This window comes from Cavia porcellus, unplaced genomic scaffold, assembly GCF_034190915.1.
Source record: "Cavia porcellus strain 051 isolate PalLab524CR breed Dunkin Hartley unplaced genomic scaffold, mCavPor4.1 scaffold_27, whole genome shotgun sequence".
NCBI lineage: Eukaryota > Metazoa > Chordata > Mammalia > Rodentia > Caviidae > Cavia > Cavia porcellus.
In genome coordinates, this window is record NW_026947510.1 from 47,905,237 (window position 1) to 47,928,539 (window position 23,303).

At 36.8% G+C, this 23,303-nt stretch overlaps 1 long non-coding RNA gene and 1 pseudogene across 4 annotated transcripts; one reads left to right on the forward strand and one right to left on the reverse strand.

Annotated features, from left to right (window-relative positions):
- Window positions 1–748: 748 nt before the first annotated feature.
- LOC100721889 (polycomb complex protein BMI-1-like) lies at window positions 749–1,403 on the forward strand (annotated as a pseudogene).
- Window positions 1,404–4,211: 2,808 nt separating this feature from the next.
- On the reverse strand, window positions 4,212–20,555 carry LOC134473585 (uncharacterized). 4 transcript variants are annotated; one of them, XR_010043887.1, is made up of 5 exons: window positions 20,427–20,555; window positions 16,359–16,417; window positions 15,958–16,055; window positions 13,427–13,491; window positions 4,212–5,269 (listed from the first exon to the last, which is right to left on the reverse strand). It is a non-coding gene; the product is annotated as an uncharacterized LOC134473585 (long non-coding RNA). The 4 variants fall into 4 exon arrangements; XR_010043888.1 differs by having other exon boundaries at window positions 4,212–5,272; XR_010043886.1 differs by lacking the exon at window positions 4,212–5,269 and adding an exon at window positions 11,312–12,318.
- Between the last annotated feature and the right edge of the window lie 2,748 nt (window positions 20,556–23,303).

Sequence of the window (23,303 nt, forward strand, 5' to 3'; positions counted from 1 at the left end):
CTGTTTTTCTATGCAGAGTTGTTCAAAGCCTTTCACAAGCCCTGGGACTAAAATGTAAGCTACACAAAGCCTGTCAATCCCAGAGTTCAAACCAAATGGAGAAAGAAAGCCACACTCTGAAAAACACCTTGGCGAAGTTCTACCAGGAGACCAAGCTACTTGGTTTTAATGCTTCCTGTGGCACTCCTCCTGTCATATTGCACCTCATACCAGGGTGGGCTAACTCCCTTTGAAATAATGTTTGGGTGATCTCCTCCACTCTTACCTGTTTAGAAGGATTACAAGAGATGGTAACTTTGAACTTGTGCTAACATATTAAGGCACGCACTATACATTAAAGGATCTCCAGCAAACTGTGTTGGAACAACATCTCATTACAATTCATTCTTTTCATTCTCTTGAACCAGGAGACAAAGTCTTAGTTAAAATTTGGAAGGAGGAACCCCTCCAACCAATGTGAGGTGGGCCATACATACTAACCACATTTACTACACTTAAAGTTTCAGTATTTGCTCTGTGGGTCCATCACTCCAGTGCCAAGTGATGAATCAAAACTGAGTCAACACCATCTGGCGATCAGGTTCCATTGGTGGCTTTGGGTCAGCTGTGTGCAGCATCATCTTACTCCTCCTTGTCACTTTACCCATCAAGCTGATCCCAACAAACAGGAGTTAAAAATAATCTTGAATTTGTTTCTTTAAATCATGGCCAATGTTTCTGTGTTTTTAGGATCTTTTATCAAGCAGAAATGAATCGAACAACCAGAATCAAGATGACTGAGCTAAATTCTTACCTACTGTGTATGCTTTTGTGGAGAGTACTTAATTGATGCCACAACCATAATAGAATGTCTATATTCCTTCTGTAAAACATGTATTGTAGGTTGCCTAGAGACCAGCAAAGACTGTCTTATCTGTGATGTCCAAGTTCACAAAACCAGACCACTACTGAATATAAGGTCAAATAAAACACTTCAAGATATCATATATGAATTAGTTCCATGGCTTTTTAAAAATGAAAGGAAGAGAAGGGATTTTTATGCAACTCATCCTTCAAATGATGCTGTCAATAGCTCTAATGAAGATAGAGGAGAAGTTGCAGATCAAGAGAAGAATATTATAACTGATGATGGTGAGATCAATAAGCTTATCCTTTCAATTCTTTGACCAAAACAGATGGGATCAATGTAAATAATACAAAGAGAAATCTAAGGAGGAGATTGATGTCGTGTATGAAGAGGAACATTTAAAGGATTACTATGCACTAATGGACACTGCCTATATTTATACCTGGAGAGGAAGGGTTCCACTTCCTTTGAAATACAGAGTTCAACATACTTGTAAGAGAAGGAAGATCAGTCACCAGAGAGGTTGACTGACAAATGCCAGAGAACTGAAAAATGACTCTGGGAATGGCAAGGCCAACAGCCCAACAGGAGGATTCCCTCCACCTGCTCTTGTTTGCCCAGTACCAGTGCTCCAGGGCAGTCTCCTCATTCACAGTGTCCTCACATTTCCAGGGTGATATGCCCACCTATACATCGGAAACCCTAGACTTTACTCATAAGTTTGGCTAATACTTTTGTATTCATTATGGTCTTGCTTCTGGTTGGATGTTGGATCTTGTGTCATTAAATGGAACCCAGGGAAATTCTGAGCTGGAGTAGACCAAGTCTAAAGTGAATTAGACCGAGTGGAGATCCTGATGATAGCTGAAGTTCCAAAAGACTAACATTTGTAACAATTTAAAGAACACTTCGCTCACCTGATTGGAGGACAGTGTCCCTGAGCGGGGAATGATGTAACTGAACCTCATCATTTTAGATTTAAATTTCTCTTTCCTCAAGTTTCTGTTTCTCGTAAATACTAAAATGCCTAGTTAATCAAAATCACCCCATGATTTGTCATATGAGTCCACAAAATGGGATAAAATCTGTGCACCACTTCTCTGGAAAGTACCTGCTATTTTTAGAAACTAGACTAACTGTATATAAACTGTGTTTCTTGGGGTTGAAGCTCCTCGTGTGGTGGGACTCTGTCTGCAGGCAATAAAGCTTGCTTATAACTGCTCTCAGCCTCTGTGAGTGTTTCTCACTAGTCTTGCATAACTAAAAGTGGCACCTAACATATATTAAGAAAATTTGGGGATTAATAATGAAATAGTTTTAGAGTAACTCATTTTGACATTGATATTGTGTGCCAAGTCCCCGAGAAAGATATGTAAAGTGGCAAAAGTTCTTGTGTGAGGCAGATGGCTAGGATTCATCTTCATTTAAACATGTCTTCATGTTATTTATTAAAGTTTATTGTTCTGTTTTGTTTTGTTTTTCTGAGGTAGGGTGTCACTAAATAGTCAAGGCTGGTCTTGAACTCACTATGTAACCCAGGATGGCATCAAACTCATGATTCCTCCTGCCTCAGCCTTTTAAGTGCTGGGATTAAAGGCATAGCCACCATACCTAGCTATCAAAGCTCATTTTAAAATATCATCCATTAAAGGCTAACTTTTCTGATAAAATTATATACTCATGTTTGCTTTGGTTTTGTTTTATAGTGGCATGATCTAACTCTATATTCTGTACAACTGCGCTATGTTCCCAGATGGCATTGGTTTTGTAATCCATCACGGAGTTCCCTTGAATTTTAAGTTCTAGTTTCTGCTTTCATGAAAGGCCAAAGAGACAGAAATTTTCTGTTATAGGATCATAAAATATCATTATATAACTGTCAAATTGTTAAAAGTTCATGAATAGAAAATAGAGAATGATCAAAAAATTATGAATTAAATATTTAGATCTTACCTTTCCATATCTTTAAAATGTCTCACAGAATAAAATCAGTGCTTTAGTATAGCACTCAAGCCTTTGCATAACCTAATACTAACACTGTACACCAAACTCAAAACTACCTGTCCTATAAAGCCTTCCTAGCTTTTCTGAGAGAATCAATTTTCTCTGTCTTCATTAATATAGCTGCTTCTGTTTAAGTAATACATTTCTTGAAATAATTAAGAATTACAATCCTTTAGCCACAATTAGAAAATTGGTAACTGTTTCCACATTTTATCTCTATGTGTAGCAACTATCACTTAATGACTAAGAAAAGTTTTTTGAAAGCAGCAATTTGGAAGAGAATAGATATATATTTTAAAGATACGAGTGAGAATACATCTTTCAAATTTTCTTTTCAGGAGGGCTCTTTAGATAATCACCAAGACCAAATCTATTAGCACAAATTATTTCATAGATAAGCAAAATTTTAATGTTGCAGATTTCTAAATATCTGAAACTGTGTAGTCTCTGGATCCCAAAGTGACACCTTTTGACCCGTGTTCATGTGGCTGGCTTTAGGAAATAAAAATAATAGTGGACCAGAGTAACTTACAAACCAAGTCCTAAGCTCTGATTACTTAAAAATGTGAACAACCGTAGTAGAAAAAGTCTGAATGAGGTAAAAGGAGAAAATTGAAGAAAACACACTTGGATAGGATCCTTGCTGAAAGAAAATGACAGAAAGAAAGCTCTGCCATATCATTTTTCCCCTTATATCTTGAGAGTTTGTGTTTTGAACAAGAGTGGTTTCTATAATAATCGATGAAACAGTGACTAACTATTGAGACCCTGCTGTGTGACTCCTGTTAAGATTTTTAAATCACTGAAAGGTTTGGACACAAGGAAGAAGTTATTTTGGTTCTAGGAAAGATAGTATGGAATTTACTGAAACCAGTTTTGTGATCAGAATCACTTCATGTATTAAGGATTACTACACTAAACTACAACTGTAAGTACTTTGGCAAGGGCCAAAGTATAGTAAAATTTCATTGATACCTAGAAAGACAAACAGAAAAAGTGCAAGAATGCATCCTTGGATATTTTTTTAAAGGATCGCTAATATAAAAACATTTTCTTAAATTTTACCATATGCCTCTTTTTCCAATTAAAACACTGTAAACGTTATTAAAATATTCAATTGGCACATTTCTCCAGTACTTTTGGATACTTTTCCACTTTGTAACTCCATTTTTACTTAATGAAATGAAAATAATATCTGACAAACTGCACTACATGCAGAAGACAGAATGATCTTATTGTTTAATATTATTTTATACTCACTACTTTGAAGATAACTATAATAATGATTGTTATGCTCTTATCATTTGGTTATATAAATTTTTTTTATTTTGTCCTACAATAAAAAGGAAAAAACCAAAAATTTAAAAATCCTGAAAGAAGTAAATGCAATTATTTAATACAAGTTTTATGTGATATAAGGGTTATCAGAAATGACCCAAAGAAATAAGGAAGTATATATATATGTGTGTGTGTGTGTGTGTGTGTGTGTGTGTGTGTGTGTGTGTGTTTTCAGAGGACTCATGCATTGAAGCTCTGGCTGCAGCTGGTGGTATTAATTGGGAAGCAGTGGGGACTTCAGGAGGTGAGGCCTACCTGGAAGGATGTGGACTGGATATGCCTTTTCTAACAGTTAATCTGGATTTTTAGCTTGATTAGCTTGGGAGCCATCTATGAATTGGTAAATCACACTTCCAAGTGTGTATGGATGGGTCATGGAAGTGTAACCTTGGGTACTGTGTCTGGCTCTTGGTCCCTTCTTTTCTGACTTTGGTTCTCTGCCCTGCCTTCTGACCACCATGGACTGACCAACTTCGCTCTGCCATGCCCTACTGCCTTGATGCTTCTGTTTTGGAGTCAGCTGACCATGAACTGAAGCCTCTGAAGTCATATGCAAAAGTAAAGCCTTCTTCTTTTAGTTGTGTGTAACCAGATACTTAGTCCCAGTGATGAAAATCTGACTAATACAGTGCGGAGAAGCATCAGGATGTGGTGAGATTCCAGTGTCTCCTTCTCCCTCTTCCTCTCCCTTTCCATCTCCTGCTCACCTGCCTTCCTGTACACCATCAGGTGAGCTGATTTCTTTTACCACACACTCTCTTATCATGATGTTCTGACCCAGACACAATAGCGCCAGTACTTCTGAAACTGGGAACCAAACTAAACTTTTCCTCCTTTAAATTGTCATGAAGTTGTTTATGTCAGATATTTTGTCACAGTGATGAAAACATGGTCAATGGATTACTCATGAAGCAGTGTGAGTCAACAAAGAGAGTATGATCCAATGTCAATAAACTGCCAGTAATTTAGCCCGGCCTATTGGTTTCGGTTTCTCTCTGTGTGTCCTTATGCAGTAAGAAGCAAGGATGCTCTTCTCCTCCAGGTAAAGGCAGTGTAGTTCTCAAACAAGGGTTTCATGACCTGCTTCAAGAAAGAAAGACAGGAGAAGGTCAGAGGGACTCTTCCAGGTTTTATGACATGGTTCAAGGAAGAAAGTAAAGGAAAAGGAAAATATTGTCTTGACCATGCTGCTTTCTCAAAGCCAAAGGTGCTATGTTTTGGGGTGTCAGGTCCTGAAGCCCACCATTAGCACTGTGGTAAGGACCAAATATATATATTTAATATCAAAAACTTAGATAATTATTTTCAATTACGTTATAATTTGTCATTCAAGGATACTAAGGACCCCAAAAAAAAGTAATAGAATGAAGCTAGAGATTAAAGAAATTTAGAAACTGTTTAAATATATTTCACTTTTCCTAGAAATACCATTGTAAAATGAAATGTGATATTGTCCATAGCACTTATGTGTTAGACAAATGAACTTCAACCAGGCTCTGAATAATGAATCAGGTTTAAATATTTAAATTCTCTTTTGATTATTTGTGGAGGAAAGAAAAAAAAAGTCTTTTTCCCATGACTTCCCCTTGCACAGGGAAGCTGAAGTGGTTGGACTTTTGATTACATGTGGGGCTCAGATTATTGCCACAAAAATCATACACACTGTATCTTTGAAGCAAATAATAGAGATATAAACCCTATGTTTGTTTGATTGTTTTTGTTTTGCTGGAGGAAACTCACCTTGGGCAGAGGAAAGCATTGGTTTCTGTTTACTCATCACCAAAACAGTTACTGTTATTTGTTTTTAATTAGGTAAAAAATTTTTAATTAAAAAAAATTAAAGATATTCAGTGAGTTGGACTAATAACCTCTTTCTTTCACTTTCGTTCTTTTCTTAATCAGGTCACTTAGCTGTGGTTATGTAAATTGAGTGAAATTGCCCTGAAAGGAATGACAGTGGTTGAGTGGTTGAGGGGTCTCACAGGAGGCTCAATCCACAGCAAGGTGTGTGAAGGAGCCTTTCATGGAACAGGGGCTCACTAGGTCTGTGAGAGACTGCAAAAACAGAGTCATACTAAGAATATGAAAGAAAAACAAAGCATTGTCTGAGAATTATCTACATGAATGAGGAAAAATAAAAGGAATAAGGGGAAATCATATAATTTGGGAATAAGTTACGATTTTCCTTTTTGCATAGTGATTGTTATTCCACATTTAGTGGAGCAAAAATAAAGGACTGAATTATGTATCATAAAAAGTTGAATTGTTGATTATGAACTAAGACATATTTTATATTATCTCCATTAGAAGGACTGGATATTGTTGATCTTCAAGTTTGGTTTCTACCTTACAAGTATAAACTTATGAAAGTAAAATAATTCCTATAAATATTTTCATTTTCCCCTCTATAATATCAATATCCTCATAAAACACTTTATATATACCAGAGAAAATATGTTCAACAAAGCATAACAAACAAAACAAAACTTGTCTCTTAAGACGTTTTTTTTGTCTTTTTTTTTTTTCTGTAGTTAGCTTCATAGTTCTTGACCATAGAAGGGTAATTCAGAAAAATTGAAGTAAATTTTGGAGATGACACCCACATAGATCTTGATGATTTAGGGAAGCTGCCTGCTCTCTCCTTTCATGCAGGATTATCTCTAATGTTTTCCAGGGAACGCAAGTGCATCTGCATACTGGTGCTTAAATCTCTGTCTTTACAAAATAACCAACCAGAATACTTGGGATGGGCTATGAAAAAGGCAGAGACATGAGGGTTCTCCAATGCACTAATTGATTTAGCAGCAGTTTAAAACAATGTTGAGCATTGTCAGAAATGCTCCTTTGAGGTATTAAATCAAGTTTCCCAAGATGGATTGCATGCTAACCACAAACTCTCTAAAAATCTCAAGGGCTGTTTATTGTTCTGCAATTTATGATCGCCTTGTTAGAGCATTGCACATCAGCTTCCCTCGAGCCCAGGAAGAAACAGAGACAAATAGCATGCAAACTATATTGAACAATTCATTATATTATATTGTAGAAACCTAAGCACAGTGTGGAGATAACCCTTTTATGCACGCTGCCTTATTGAACAGTAATCACTCTGTAATGCTTTAGATATTTAAATCATATTTATAATAACACATATTAATGTAACATCCCTCATAAAGTTCTCAAAGTATTTTATGGGATATATAAACCATGGAAAAATACAAAATTTTAAAATGCAGATATACCTACCCTGGGGCCTTTGAGGCAACCTAATGAGGAATATATACAAAATCCCAGGCTGACAGTTTAACTATTTAAATAGCATATAGAATAACTCAAACACATTTTAAGATATTGCTGGTTATGGACTCATTCTTTATCTAAATATTTGGCCAGGTCGTATAAGTGCTTATTTTCAGTTTTACTGTTATAGATAAGAAGAAAGAAGGATTAAAAATGTTTAGAACATTTTCAATCAAAGCTTTCAAATTCCTATGACTGAAAATCAATCACTGATGTGAGTTTATGTGTCCTGTAAAATTACATTATGAGAGCAGCGCAGTTGATTTTTAGAGCAAATTAAAGCATTTATCTTGGTGTGGCTTGCCTAGATTTACTATAGTGCTATGTATTTGTATGTCTGATAGGTAATTCACTAATTAGTTGTTCACTGATTAATCTGTTTATCCTGAAGGGAATGATGTGAATATTCTGGAGTTTCATGGGGGTAGTGAATCCCACTCACAATATGGGTAGCATGCCACAGCAGGTTAGATTGATCAAGTGGCTTCCCTTGAATTTTTCTTTGTGTTATAACAATATTTTGCATTATTGAAGCATTGCTGGGGTGTTGCTTCCCAGTCCCGGATATTCATTCGGCAAAGACATCACCAGTTAGAGTTCCGTTTGCAATCAACATAGTTGTGTATTGAATATCTAGTGCCCTGAGTTTTAAATTTTATTTTGGTTTGATTTCCCTGCAGCGTTTTCTCATTTATAACATTCAAGGCAGAGATAATATATAAGGAAGAATATCCTGTTTTATTTATAGTCAGCCTCCTTTCACAAGGTGGAAACATAAAATGTTTTCTTCTCTGCAACTTCACATGTTTAAAAATCAAATGGAGGAGAGACAATAAGAACAGAACTTTCAAAAAAAAAAAAAGTTAAAAGCCAGGCCTGGGGCCTGGGAATTTAGCTCAGCGGCATAAGCGCCTGCCTTGCAAGCAGGCAGTCATGAGTTCGATCCCCAGTACCGATTTAAAAAAAAAAAAAAAAAAAAAAAAGCCGGGCATGGTAGCTCATGCCTGTAATCCCAGGACTCAGGAGGCTGAGGCAGGAGGATTGCTGTGAGTTCGAGACCAGCCTGGGCTAGAAAGTGAGCTCAAGGCCAGCCTGAACTGCATAGTGAGACCCTGTCTCATAAAGACAAAAAAAAAAAAAAAAAAGAACAGAACTTTCTGACAACAGGCGACTTGTACCATTACTAGTCAGTCATTCCAACCAGCAGGCTTTCACCTCCCTTTAAAGCACTTGGCTTGATTTTATTGTTACATACTTTACTGCAAGCTAGGAACACGTCAAGTGGGGATAGGAAGGAATGGAAAAAATGTGAGGTAACCATCACCCAAGTGTCCAGTAGTTAATCCAGAGTTACAAACTTTTTTAATGTCATCCACAACATGTTAATACAGCATGGAATGTTTCACAAGAAGGACCCATGATAGTATGAATAAAGGGTTTCTCTCTTTTTTTTTTTTTTTTTTGTTGCTGGGAAAGAATGAATCCCAGAAAGAATCAGTTATTAGTACTGACATTCAATTGTTTAGATATTATGAATATTCTCTCAGTGGTATCCTGCAGGCCGTCTGGTTCTGTGTTCTTAATTTTTGAGAAAGCTGTTAAATTCAGAAGTCTGTTCACCAGTGTTGCCATACTGTGTTTAAGTTACAATGCAGACCTCTTTTCATGAAAATGGGGCATTCCAGAAATGCAACTTAGCTCAGATCTAACTGCAAAAGGCTCTTCCCTTAGGCTACATGAGTAGCCCTGCTGCTTTAACCAGAAATATCTGGGCCACTTACCTCCAATTGCCTGGCACTGTAAACGTAAGTCTTTGGAGTCAAAGTATAAATGACAGGAAAGATTTAGAATACACCCAGAAATCCTGTAACTTGAATCCCCTCAGTTCACTCTGAATCATCCTTTTTATGCAATTCCTGGGAATGACAATTACATTTACTGTGTTCATTCTGCAACTGTTTACCGAGGCCTACTAGGTAAAAGTTTCTATGCTAGCTTTTGGGAATTCAGTATGAACACAGACTCTCTGGCTGCCTGATGCTTCAAGTCTATGCACCTTTATTGCCCAGATGATTTGGGGGGAACAAAATGATAGAGATATGTATGATATAGATGCATATATTTTCATTGAGGTTTCATGTCTGATTCAGTCCATTGGGTTGAGATGGCTCTCATGCATTTTCTTATTTCATATCATTAATCAAACTGTCTCACACATTTTTAGCTTTGAACACTCTAAACTATGAATTAGAAGCAACACCATTTCGCTAAATATTTTTACTGCGCACTCACACTAAGGATGCTAGATGCCTTGTATTCTACAGAAGTCTACCTGACAAATTTCAGAAACTCTGGTTTCCTCCATTTCCAGGGTTGTTCTTACCCTTTGTAAAATTGCTTCCTGCAACCACTACAGACAGATAATTATCAAAACAAGTCAGAGGGACTTCTGATATAGCTTTATATCTGTTGAACTGTTGTGAGCAGTACTTCATATAAGCTATGCATAATAAGATGTTCATACAATGACGTTAAATAATCATGTGTATCCCAATCTGTTTCCCCACCGTAACTATTATTAAAAAGTTCTTATTTGTGCCTTTGGATGAACCCAGACTCATCCTCCTTTTATCATATAACAGCTTTCAAGAAGTTTTAGCTCAACTGCAATGTCCTTTCTAATCTTTCCATGAGACCCAAAGCATCAAGTTTTAAGTAAACATACATCTGATGTGCCTGTGCGACTCTAAATGATATCGTCACCTTTTTCTCTCTGATCCAAGTCAATTACGTTTATATTCTTCTACTCTGTCAGGGATTGTTAATGAAGTATCTAAGGTAAAGAATTTGCCATAATGCCTTTGATTTTGATGATTACCCTGAAATACTTTAATAAGTTTCCTATATAAATTTGAACAATAATCACAAAAGGTTATATTGTAATGGCAAACAATGTGGGCTCCAGAATTAAAATGTGAGCTCTGCTTACCTTGAACCAATTGATTAACTTTATGGTTCTATTTCCATATTTGTAAAATAAGAATGATAAAATGAAATATGTAGCTCATGTGGCTGTTGTGAATGACATTGCAATAAATGAGATAAGGGAATAAATATTCAACCGAGAATTGAAATATAGTAAACATTATCGGAACTGTTAGCTATTTTTTATTAACACCAAATGTTTCAATAAAACACCATTTCTTCCAGAAATGGTAAATAATCTGATACCTAACTCAGATAATCAAATTTCTTTTTTGCTCTGGTTTTTAAAATCAGAATAGCTTTTTTCAGATATAAACCCATACAGGACTGATGGGTCTTTTGTGAAATTAACTTGCCGTTTACTATTAATACTTGAAAACTCTAGTAAACATTGAACATGATAGTTCATTCCTAATGTTATATTAGCATGATGGCTTTAAATGTCAAGTCTCAGATGTATTTGGGTCTGATTATTATAGCATAAATATATATAATATGACTCTTTACAAAACTATAGAAAATTTAGAAACACAATTTCATTTGTTTTCAAAATCAGTCCTTGAATTTAAATGAGGAAAACAGTAATTATTTATATTTAGTTGATGGGGAAATTGAAGAATTAAAGATTTAAGTGAGTTGTGAGCATCTTGTTACTTTAAGGAATTATGAATATTACAAAAGTGTTTCCTATTTCCAGTGGAGTTTGACTATACTGCTCTTAAGACTATTTTGAATAAGAAATTATATATATATATATATATATATATATATATATATATATATCCCATAAATCCTGAAAGATTAAGTCTACCAAGGAAATGAGCAAAACATCAGGTAAAGAAATAAAGTAGTTGGCATTGGTTAAAGCTTAAAAGAAGTGTGACACAGGCTGCCAAAAATACAAAACTTGAATTATATAAAAGATAGTTAAACAAGGAATATTAAAACATCACCAGGAAGAATGAACACAAAATGAAAACTGAGTGTGAAATCCGTGTGACTTTGAAGTGGCCAACATGATTAACTCATTTGTTTTTTAGAAATCTCTTTAGCACTAAAGAAACTGGGCTGCAAAGTCATGAAATCTTAAAAAGTATATTCCAATGAAAAGCCTGTGTGCAAAGTACATTTTCACTCAAGCATGGATCAGCATGTCCAAGTGACAGAGATCCATGGGTATTAATGTACATGGCAAGCGAAGTTTCTAAGCTTCTTACCATTATGTCAGAAGTCTCATCTACTCCTGAATGCTCCAGGAACTGTCTTGTTGGCTGATATTTCCTTCCTCAATCTCCCATATTAAGAATTTAGGTAGAACTACCCTCTTTGTAGTCAACTGTTCCTTGTCTGATGAAAAATTTAACTTTAAGTAACCCAGAGACCATACGGCTTCAGATATTTAGAAAGCTACAAATTACAGTTTTGATTATCCATGAAATGACTTGTGTTAGTAGATTTATTCTTTGCTTATTTTAGCATTCAACCTGACAACAATCATGGACTCTAATTTTTCAATTCAATCACAATAACGAAATACTTTGTATGTGAGTGAATACATTATACGTGCACTAAATCAGATGTTTAATTTTGAGATTCTTGAGGGACATTTTCTGGACTGAGCTTATTAACCCAGGACAGAAGAACCAGAAAACTTGGTTTGCAGCTTTGTTGTGCCAATTTTTAAAAATTACTTAATTTCTTTTCATTTCCTTATTAAAATGATCTGTCAGTCAGGTGAGGATCATCTATGCAATGGTAGCAAATAATTATCAAAACCTAATGATTCATGTGGAATTCATGCAAGGATCCAGGCTTATGAAAGTTGTATTTCCATGTTTTCATGATTCCTGTGAGAGAAGAAAAATTGTTTATCCAATTAAATATTTCTTCCCAGTATTACATATGTCCTTTTTGCCCCTATTTAAATGACTAAAGAAAGACAAATGGCTAACTCTAACTTTAAAAGAGAAAATATATATAATATTACCATAGGTCTGAGATTTGTATTTTTACATAGTGCTATTGAGTACCTAAGAGTCAGATTTCTGGAATAAATGGAATCAATTATTTGAAAATGCCTGTAGTACTATATACTTAATAAATTACTATATTTTGTTTGTATTTTTAAAACAAAGTAAAACTGAGTATCAAGGAATGCTTCATATGAAGTAGAATGCCAAAGCATATTTAGTCACAGTTTAAGTTCAGATTCTATTATATTTCCATATCATTTTTAACCACAAAGAATAAAGGGTGCTTGAGGCTCTCTAAAAGCATGAAACAGCTCATTTTAAAAATTAAGATAATTTAAGTTTTAAAAATTCATTTTTAAAATTACAAAAGTAAAGTTAAATGCAAAACTGAAGTGAAGAAATGCAACCCTTTTTAAAAAATTTTTTTTGCTTGTCTGCATAAGGACCTGCTTTATGACCCCTTCTTGATTTGTGTTTGTGTCTGTGAGGTAATTAGCGAATAGAGGTAATTCAAGCAAAGTTATTTTTGATTCATTTTTCTACATTCCAAATTACCAGGATAAATTACAGCAAAAATTAGTCAGAGGTGCTATGTTTAAAAAGGAAATTGAGGTTGTTTTGCTTAGCTTGAAAGTCATCAAATCCCTCCTATTTCTGTCCTTCAGTTTCTAGTGCAAAGTAAGCTAACAAACATGAAGACAGAAGAAAAAAAAAAGGCATCTCACACAAAGAGATCAGTCTGCATCAGGCAAAGCTTGCCAAGGAAGCCAACTCTCTACTTGATTCAACTTCTACAGAGCCAAAGAAACCACGGAGAAGTTACATTCTACCCAGTTCTTCTTCTGGCTCTGTCCCTCTTTGTGGATCTTAATGAAAATGAGTTCACAGCTGAGCATGGTAGCAGTACATCAAAGCATATTTGGCACATAGTAAGGCCTGTGCATGTGGCTAGCAAGATTATACTAATTAATGGGAAGCTCACCTTTGTCACTTGTAAGATGTGATATGGGAGAATCATTAAATATCTCCATGTCTCCATTATCTCACCTGGAAAATGAGTAAACTATTATTTACCTGTATAAACTATTATTTACCTGTACTTATTGCAGTGCTGAATAGAATTGAAGGACATGATATTTGTAAAAGAAACTTGCATGACAAAAATCAAATTAAAAACTAAAAATACTCAAAACTATCAAGTGAGACCATATCATCCCTACCAATCTACCCTCAATCTTTTTTTTCTTCCTACACGTGCCAGAAGATATTTTCTTGTGTAGCTCAATGCTAGTGTAACATATAATACCTGGGATAAGAGATAACTGAACTCCAATCCTTTCTTCCCATTCAAGAGAGCCTTGTGTAATTCAAGTGAATAGGAATGATATTATGAAAATAAACAGATGTTTGCAAATTCATTTTTGAAAGTGTGTATTTTGTAAGGATATATTATTTTTGTCTAGTAGGACATTTGTGGCTTATCTCACAGTACTTTACAACCCATAAGTGAATGTAGATTCTAGTAGAAGGCCACATTGCATTCACTGGGAGAAAGATGACATTGTTACAAGTCACAGTTATGCACATTCTCTGTGCTGGCATTAGAAGGTGGCATTTGTAGCATCCGTTATTGACTCAAGGAGGGACAACAGCAGAGGCCTCTGTGGTAATGGCAAAGACAGCATCTCAGCAGGCAGCTCACGCTGATTCCTGAGGTCAGGAGTGTTTACCTGAGTAAAAGAATCTGGCAGGTCCCATTATAGGCTGAATAAATGATAGTGGGTTAGAGAAAACCAGGGCGGGTAACAGGCTTGTGTACTTCCCATTGTAGGGACCATTGGAACTCTCACAAAGAGCATCAGTCATAAGAAGAAGACAAAACACACAGTCACCCTGACTTTCTGCATCATTTCTCTCACACTTCTTCACCTCCCATCATAACCAATAAAAATGCCTATTTTAGATCCTAACCAGAATTGAGTGCCTCCCTCGCATCGTGTTATTGTACCTTTTTCCTGTCTAGTCATAATATGCACCAAAAACAACATGTGAGGACAACTTTTGCTTAGGGTATACCCTGTGGCTCGAGCACATGGTCCACTATAGAGCTTCTAACAGTCAGAGGTTGGCAGTCTTACTTAATGGAATAACAGATAGAGAGCAGGCATAACAACTCCCCTGTCTCTCAGTCTATTAATAGTGGAACCATTAATATTGCAAAATGACTGGTAATAATATTTTAAGGGAGGCAAAGCCTCTGTAATAAATGAACTTTTATAGCTAAAAGGCTTGTTAGAACACAAGCCTGATGCTTAAGAAAATAGAGCACCATTTTACTGGTATTTATTTATCATTTGTTATTATTGTTTGTTTACTGTTATTCTTCTTTTCTAAGAAAATATGTTTAGTCATTTCCCTCTTAGCATCAATGTCCAAAAACTACATGGTAACTCATGACCTAGGAATATATTTATATAACATCACAAACGTTTTCCATGGCAACAAGCCTTGACAAGCTGTCAGATGCCATGAGACAGACTTCTGAGCATTTCCCAAACAAATATAATTCTAATACAGAACTGAATAACATTCCTACGGTTCTACAATTATATCTAAAACTGAACCCACAAACGTATAGGATTTCACGCCAAAGAAAGAAAAATAAATGGTTTACCTCAAAGATGCATGCCAGATAAATGTAGCTGGCATGAAAGATGACATGTTGTTACAGTCTAAATTCCACTTACTTGGGAAGTAGTTCATTTACTGAACATTGCAACTATTGTCTTGAAGTTTGTCAAACAGGTAAAACTCAATAAAAGTTTTAGACATTCAATCGTTAAAATAACACTGTTGCCTTAAAAAATTCCCTTATGAGAATTACAAGGAATAAAAATTAAGATGGTAACAAGTGCAAAGCCTCAGCTTTTTCATTCTACTTTCCCTATACTTCCTCAGTGGCCTAGAAAATCACAGAGTGAAAAAGATGCTTGATACAAAATCGTATGCTAGTTCATTAGTAGTAAGCTATAAACTGATGGATAGTAGGTTAGTGGATGGATGGATGGATGGATGGAAGGATGGATGGATGGATGGGTGGATGGAAAACTGAGTAGATCAATCTCACAGAAAAACAAAAGAAAGCTCTTGTTAATATCACATATCCAGTAAGTTTTAGTCTGTGTTCATTGTTCATTCTTATGCAAGTGATACAACAGAACAAACTGAAAAAAGAGACTATCAAGTCTGCATTCTATATCAAGTTTTTCTGAAAGGCAAGAGCAAAATCTTATAGTATGAATTCCTTGCTTTACAAGACTGTTACACCAAATCTCAGAAGACTTAGATTGTCTTGGTTCAACCCCTGATTACCCATTGATGTGTAACAATCCTAAAACCTAGTGACTTAAAAATAACTTCCCTCTCTCTTTTTAAAATTTCCTCTCTTACAATTCTTTGGATTGGAAGGACTCAGTTGTATCTAGTCTGGAGGGTGAATACCTATATACTTACTTAACTGGTCACCAGGTGTTGGAACAGAGACCAGCTGGTCTTTCCCTCCTTATCTCAAGGCATCTTCTTCATCACGTGGCCTCTTTCTTTTCTCTCTCCTGCTCCAAAGCCAGATTTGTTAAGCAAGTTTCATGTACATAAAACAGAAGTTGCTGAGACATCATAAAGTTCAGGCCTACAAGTAGTGTAGGCTCATTTCTAATGTTATTCATTACAGTGAGTCACAGATTCAGGAGGAAGGAACCACACAATTGTAGACCTAACAGCACACTTGATTCATTGGGGGCCATTTGATTCATTGGGGGCCACCATTGTAACTGCTACTTGACCACAAATTGTAAAACATAGTATACTATGTCCTCATTTGTCAGTGTACAAGCTTAAGTTAGTTAAAAATTTACCTTCAGGGCTCAGTGGTTCAAGCACTTGCTTGGTAAGCACAAGGTCATGAGTTCAATCCCTGGTACAAAACAAAAACAAAAACAAAACTTGCCTTCAACAGTCCAGTATTATCTGAACCACACAATGCAATACCTTTTCAGGAGAATGGACTCCAAATCCATTAAAACTTTAGTTTTAGTGCTGTTTTCAAATCTGCACTGAACATCCTCCATGCCTAATAAAATTGGTAGGCAGCTCAAATGAACGCATCTTAACTCTGACCTTTCCTTTATATTTGCTTTTATCCTGGAGTCCATATTTACAGAAATCTGAAAATCATCCTAGTTCCTATTGTCAACAACATTCGCCAATAGTAATAATAATATTGTGAGGAAAGTCCTTTTATTATTTTTTTAAATGAAAAAAATAAGACACAGAGGGACTATATAACATGCCTAGAGTCACCGAACTAATATGGGGAGGGATTAATTACCATGGTATACTAAGAATTGTCACTCCTGGCTCACACAAGTAGAAGTTTTGAACTTAGATTTAATGATTGCAAAGATGCAGGGGTTCTTGGAAAGCAAAAAGTATACAGTGCATCATTTGTGTGATAGATAATTTGTAAATTTTTCAGTGGTAGGCTAGCATGTTTGGAAAAGAATAAGACAATTGTCAAAATAATCTGTAGTTATATCATCACACATGTGCACATACACACATATTGAAAAACACATTTAGTTTTGTTTGTAGTTCATTCTTACAGCGTAAATTATATAGAATATTATAAAATAAATTCTGCTTTATGGAGGAGGAAGATTAACATCTTCGTATCAGATGACTCAGCCCATGAGAGCTGGAGTTAGAATCAGGACTAGAAGCTGCTTGCAGTGAGTGGCTAATAATTAATTAGTGCAGGAACTGGACACATGGCATAGGTTAAAATTATTCAGAAGGCCATGATTCCAAGGTCAGACTCTGTAACACAATTAGTCTGTTGTTTTCTATCTCTCTTAGTAAAAACTATTGCAGAGAATTGAGGAATGTTGAGGGAGGATCATGTGCTGCACACTTTAAATAGTTTTGAAACTATTTTTAATACAATGTTTGTGTTGGGAGTACTGATAAGATTCTTGAGACACTTGAAGTATATATAAAGGCTTTTCTGGAAATAAGGGAAACTATTCTTGGAAATGTTTCTTCTTCTGGGAGTGAAATAAATCAACAAATTACTATTTAAAGTCTGTGGATAATCTCCTTCCCCTGACTTTTTCAAATTCCTTGTTATGGCTTCACATATTTTTTTCCATGAAGTTTTACTGCAAAAAAAGAAAAATAACACGTTGGCAAGGAGAAGGAAATTTCAGAAGCTTCACAAGAGTTAGAGTTTGGCTGGTCACACTCTGGCCTTTTCTTTCCCCAGGCTGCTGTTGGACAGTACTTCAGAGGGGTCATCTCTTGTGATGAGTGAGGATCTCTTTCAACTTTGGTGTCTCCCAGTGCAGCTGATTTGTTGTAGGGAAGAGGGGTTTGGCTGGAAGAGGTGGGTTACTGTGGGTGTCTCCCTTCCTGACTCCTCCCTTCTCTGTCCTTCCCACTAACATGACATGAAGAGCTTTCCTCCACCCAAGTCTTTATCCCCTCTGCTTTTTGCCTTGGAGCCAGCTGACCTCAGAGGGAAAACACAAGCCAAAATAAACCCTTCCTCTTTTAACCTGCAGGAATCAGATATTGTGTCTCAGTGACAAGACAGTGATTTAAAATCCATCATGAAAGGCAATTAGGAAAAGACTTCACAACGACCTAATAAAAACATAGAATGTTCCCAAATTCACACATACTCATTTCACTGGAGGACTGGTTCATTTGTTCACGTGTTTCTCAGCCCTCTTTCCATAGTTTTCAATTTCATTCAATATTAATGTAAACTACCATTCAGTGTATATGACCTCCTCCTATTCCAGCCTAGCCTTCTAGTAATTTACAAGTAATCTACATCTAAATCAATCCACTGATTGATATTAAATTTGAGTAAATTTACATGACAAAAATACACACTAATAATACTGAAAAAGAAGGGATATAAAATTGTCTTTTTCTTTCATTGATTCAAAATGAATACGGATTGTTTATTTATTTATATATTTATTTTGCAATAGCATCACCTAAAACAAACTCTTAGAAAACAGTGGAACAGCATTATTAGGATTGTCTGATTGTTTGAAAACTACCATAATGTGTTCACTTTGCTACCCTATTCCATGAAACCTATCAGATCTTTTCTCATGATATTTTAGGTCCCACTCTGGGAAAGTATAAAAGCCATACTTTTGTATAAAACATAGTTTGTCTGTGCTTCCGTGTAAGAGACATTGCTTGAGTTTACTTTTAGAAAATCAAGAACATTTTAAGAGTATTTTTTTACCCTAATTCTGAAGCTCAAATAAGAATGAATGGAAGTCACAGAAATTTAGAGTTAGAAATGACTTCAGAGTGATAAGTGGCTAATAATTAAGTAGCCACAACAACTTATGGGTCATTGATGCCTTCACCATTGCCCTGAATCCAGGCATCTCTCTCTCTGTCCTCTCCTTCACACACACACACACACACACACACACACACACACACACACACACACCACACACTGGCTGCCAGGGTAATCCTACTGAGACATAACCTGACCACATTACTCTCTGGCTTAGAAATCCATGAAGACTTGCCATTCTCTGTTGGATGAAACCTAAACAAACAGCATGGGCTCTTCAGATTGTTCCAGCATCTCTTACCAGCCTCACCTCTGTCCATTCCTGGTGAACGTGGATTCTGTGCCATGGTCAGACAAGCCACATACTCCCCTGCTGCCCAGAAAGCTCTGTGTTCTCTCACACAGCTTCACACAAAATGTGAGCTCTGTCTGTGTACCCTCTTAACATTCCTCCCAGTGAACTCCTTGGTATCACTGAGAACAAAATTAAATGTTGCCTTTGTCTGGATTCTTTCTCAATACTACCAGGGCAAGTGAGTAGAACATTATACTGTGCCTCACTATCATTTTGTGAATGGATTTACTGGAAAAGATGTCACACTGCATCAGAATTATCTCTCACTACTGGATACCAAGTATAGAGTCAGGTCTCACATATCTTTCTGCTCAAAGAGGGCATTCCAGTTATTCATTCATTCATTATTTGTTCATTCATTCATTAATTGAATAAAGATGGTATTATTGCTTGAGATTGTATTAGGCACAGCCCCTCTCTCTTACAGATTATAAGTTAGTTGGCGAGATGGACATTAGATAAATACATAAATGAATATACAGTTTCTGTGTGTAACCTGTGATTTTATAGAAAAGAACAGTGTGTCGACAGAAAAGAAAAATAAATAAGAGCTAACTTAGAAAAGGAGGAGGTAGCAGGATGACATTTCTGAGAATGTGGCATTTAAGTTGGTTCTATAGGATGGGCAGAGCATAGCCAAGAAAAAAATGAAAAAAAGCCTGTGTGAAGGTTTCAAAGCAGGGAAGAAGCTTGTGGGGGGGGGGTGGAGAGAAAACAGGTCAGAGCAGCTAAACTGGTGCCAAGGAGAGAAGATAGAGCAGAGTCCTGAGAGTCGGGCCTGATTGGATCATGGCGTGTGGCTTTTGTAGAAGTGCATTGGAAGCCAAGGGTTAATAATGTTACAAGCAAGTTCTAGAAACAGAAAGTGGGTTATCTTTGGAAGAACAAAAGGCCTTGTTCCTTGGGGATTCTGGGTGAGAGATTACCTGAGATAATGCTAGGATGGAGGGCCCAGAGCAGGGAAGTTTGTCTCTTTCTTGTAGAGTAGAATTATTGGCAGTCCCTCCCGAGGCAAGCTGACTGTATTTGTCACCAAGAACTACAGTTCCAACCATTTGAAAAGCTATGCAATCACCCCCTTAAGACTGTGAAAAACATGGAACACGTCCTCAAAGGAGTAATGTTCTGATTAAGGACCAGGTCACAAGTGCCGTAAATAATCACAAATGAACTCTGCGCTAGACAGCTCCACTTGGATTCTAAAAGACACCCTAAACTTGACTTGCCTAAAACTGAATTTACCTTCTCCACTTCACCACCTTTTGTCCCCATCTCTGTCCATCTGGTCGCCTTCTCAGTTCCTCTCATGCCAATTCACGGCACACAGGCGTCAGCACTGACCTTCTCCTCTCATGCCACCCAGCACCAACCCATCAGTGTGTCCTGCTTATCTGACTTCCTAAATATCCTCCGATCTGTCAACAATCCTTCACCCCTGCCACCGTCACAAGTTCAAAGTACTTTCACCTCTTCCCTGGACCGCTGCTGGTACACACTGTTGGATAGTCAATTCCCCAACCACTTAGTTTTGGAGAAATTAAAAGGTCCTTCTCCCTAATTTTCCTTTTACAAAATTAATAAATTTATATTGATTGTTAATAAATACTACAAATCTTTCTACAAATGCAAAACCAATTTTCACTCAAGTTTAAGTCCAAATTAATATCAATACCTCTTATAAGCTGGCCCAGCTATTCAACTCCAAATCTTTACAACCATCCATCCTCTGCAGATTCCCAATCCATATGTACTCACTCACTGCGGGAGTTTAAACTCTCCCTTCTCTCCCTCTTCTCTGAGCTGCCTCCTCTGACCCAATCCTATTCATAACTATGGGTTACAACTGAGATGCTACTTCTGTGAGCCCTGCATGATTCCCTCCCCCAGCTTTGGGGCACATGATCCCAGTAAACTTGTGACCCTCTCCAATCATCCAGCTCCTTTTACATCATTGTGGGTCCTATGTGGCATAGGTGGTCCCATCCAGAGCCTGCAGTTATTCAGAATTGGCTTGGTAAATGGGGTGAAGCACTATCAACGGTGCCCTATAAGACATCATTATATACAAGCTGAACACGAGCCATTTTCTGCTGAAGAATAAGAAAATCAGGATGCAAGGATACTTGAATAAAAGTAGGATATTCAGAGAACTGGTACTATGGTGTCTAGTTATTCAAAGAATTCACACAGTCATTTTGAGAACTGAAAGCCAGGCTGTATTATGACTTTTATATGGTGGGCTATCGGCACTTTTGTTTTCAGGGGTCCTTTCTTACAGACGGAGGGAGAGAGAAAAAGAGAGATGGAGAAAGAGGGATTAAGATATACATACATGCATAAATGCATATATATTTGAATTGGCACAAAGACAAATATATCATCATTATACTATAATTTTTTTTTCTTTAAACTAAATGTTTACTTTACCTCCAACTTTGAAAGCAATGACAAGATCTTCATAGACCTCTAAAAGGATTTTTAGAGGCCTCAAGGCGATGCACCTGCTGGGTGAGTCAGCCCCAACATGTCCTGCAGTACTGGTTTGGCACCTGGAGTGTTTGGCAGCTGTTGGACACCTGGGTGGAGTGGTGGCTGTGGAAGCACCACTTAGCATCGCCGAGGGACACCAGATGTTCCAAATACTCAGAAGACACTAGAAATGCCAAAGGGAATCTGGCAGCCCAAGGCACATGAATATGACCCAGAACGCACGTGGAATGGAGCCTTGTAAAACACCAAAATTAAACTTAGTTTAATCATCAAGGTCTCAACAGGAAGAAGACAATGCACTCAAATAGAAAAGTGCATGGAGGATTTATGTTTAAAGGCAGTGTTGACAAAGGTGTGGGTGTAACAGAAGCAGAAAGCACAGGGCATGGAAACTCTCACCTTACGCCATAAGGAACAGGCTTCGGCAGGCAGACAGACCAGTGAGGCAGAGATAGACAGGAGCCTGCAAAGGGAAATCTAGCTATGCAATGTGACTGTGATCACTTATGTCCTCTGACGCTACCTGGGATCACTCTGTTCAGCCCACTCAGCTGAAAACTCAGTGACAGTGGAGGCTGCCAGAAAGTCTGTAATTGTATCCTTAACACTGTTCATGCTGTTTAGCACATAGTAGATGCTTAATAAATACTTACTAAATAAGTAAACCAATGAATGAATGGATTATTGGGGTGAAAAATAAATGCTGAGGTTTACTTTACTGAAGTCAAGGGTACCATCTACCAAAAGAAAATGGAAACCCAGGTTGCCAGCATATTCCAGACAGGACAAAAAATGCCTCCAAGATGAAGCCACAGTAGCAGAGACAAGCTAGGAGTGGTCTGAGGATGACACCACAGGCTCTGGAGATTCATTGATTACTACTGTGATTGGATATTAAGAAACTATAGTACTTATAGCTAACATGATTCTGTTGTCAGACATGTGCTGCTTGCTAATTTTCCTTAGGGACATTTCCTGACCACTCAGTCTGGCAAAAGAACTTTTATAAAAAAATTCTCTGCAATATCCACTAGGTTATAGTTTATAGGTTTGATGGCTGGAGCGAAGGAGCATATAATGGCATACACCACCTTACGCCCTACCTGAGACACAATAGGAATAATCCTTCAATGATAGCTCTGATGCTGATCAGGCTTGCCCAGCCTTTGAGCATATCTTGATTTCATCCCTGAAATTCTCGTGTCTTGGAAATCCTTCCATCTTGTGCAGACCTGGAAAGTACACCCTATTTCTTGGTTATAGGAGTTGCTTTAGTATTTCTCAATATGTGATTGACAAATGCATTTCCAAACAAATTACCTTTATTTTGTCCTACTCTATTTGTTTTACTGCTTCTTTTCTATTATTTTCTTAGATACTATAGTTTTAATCATTAAAAAGACACTACCTAAAAACCACTGGGATAAATGGAATTTGTTTAAATCCTTCAATATGTTAACTTTGTCAACAGTGTATTTGCCAACTTTGTTTTATTGTAATAAATACCTAGATAAATACATTTAATGGAAAAAAAGGTTTATTTTGGTTCTCAATTTTGATGGTTCAACTTTGTTTTGGGGTGGGCCCATTGCTTTTAGGACACCATTCACTTCCTGGCCAGAAGTCAAA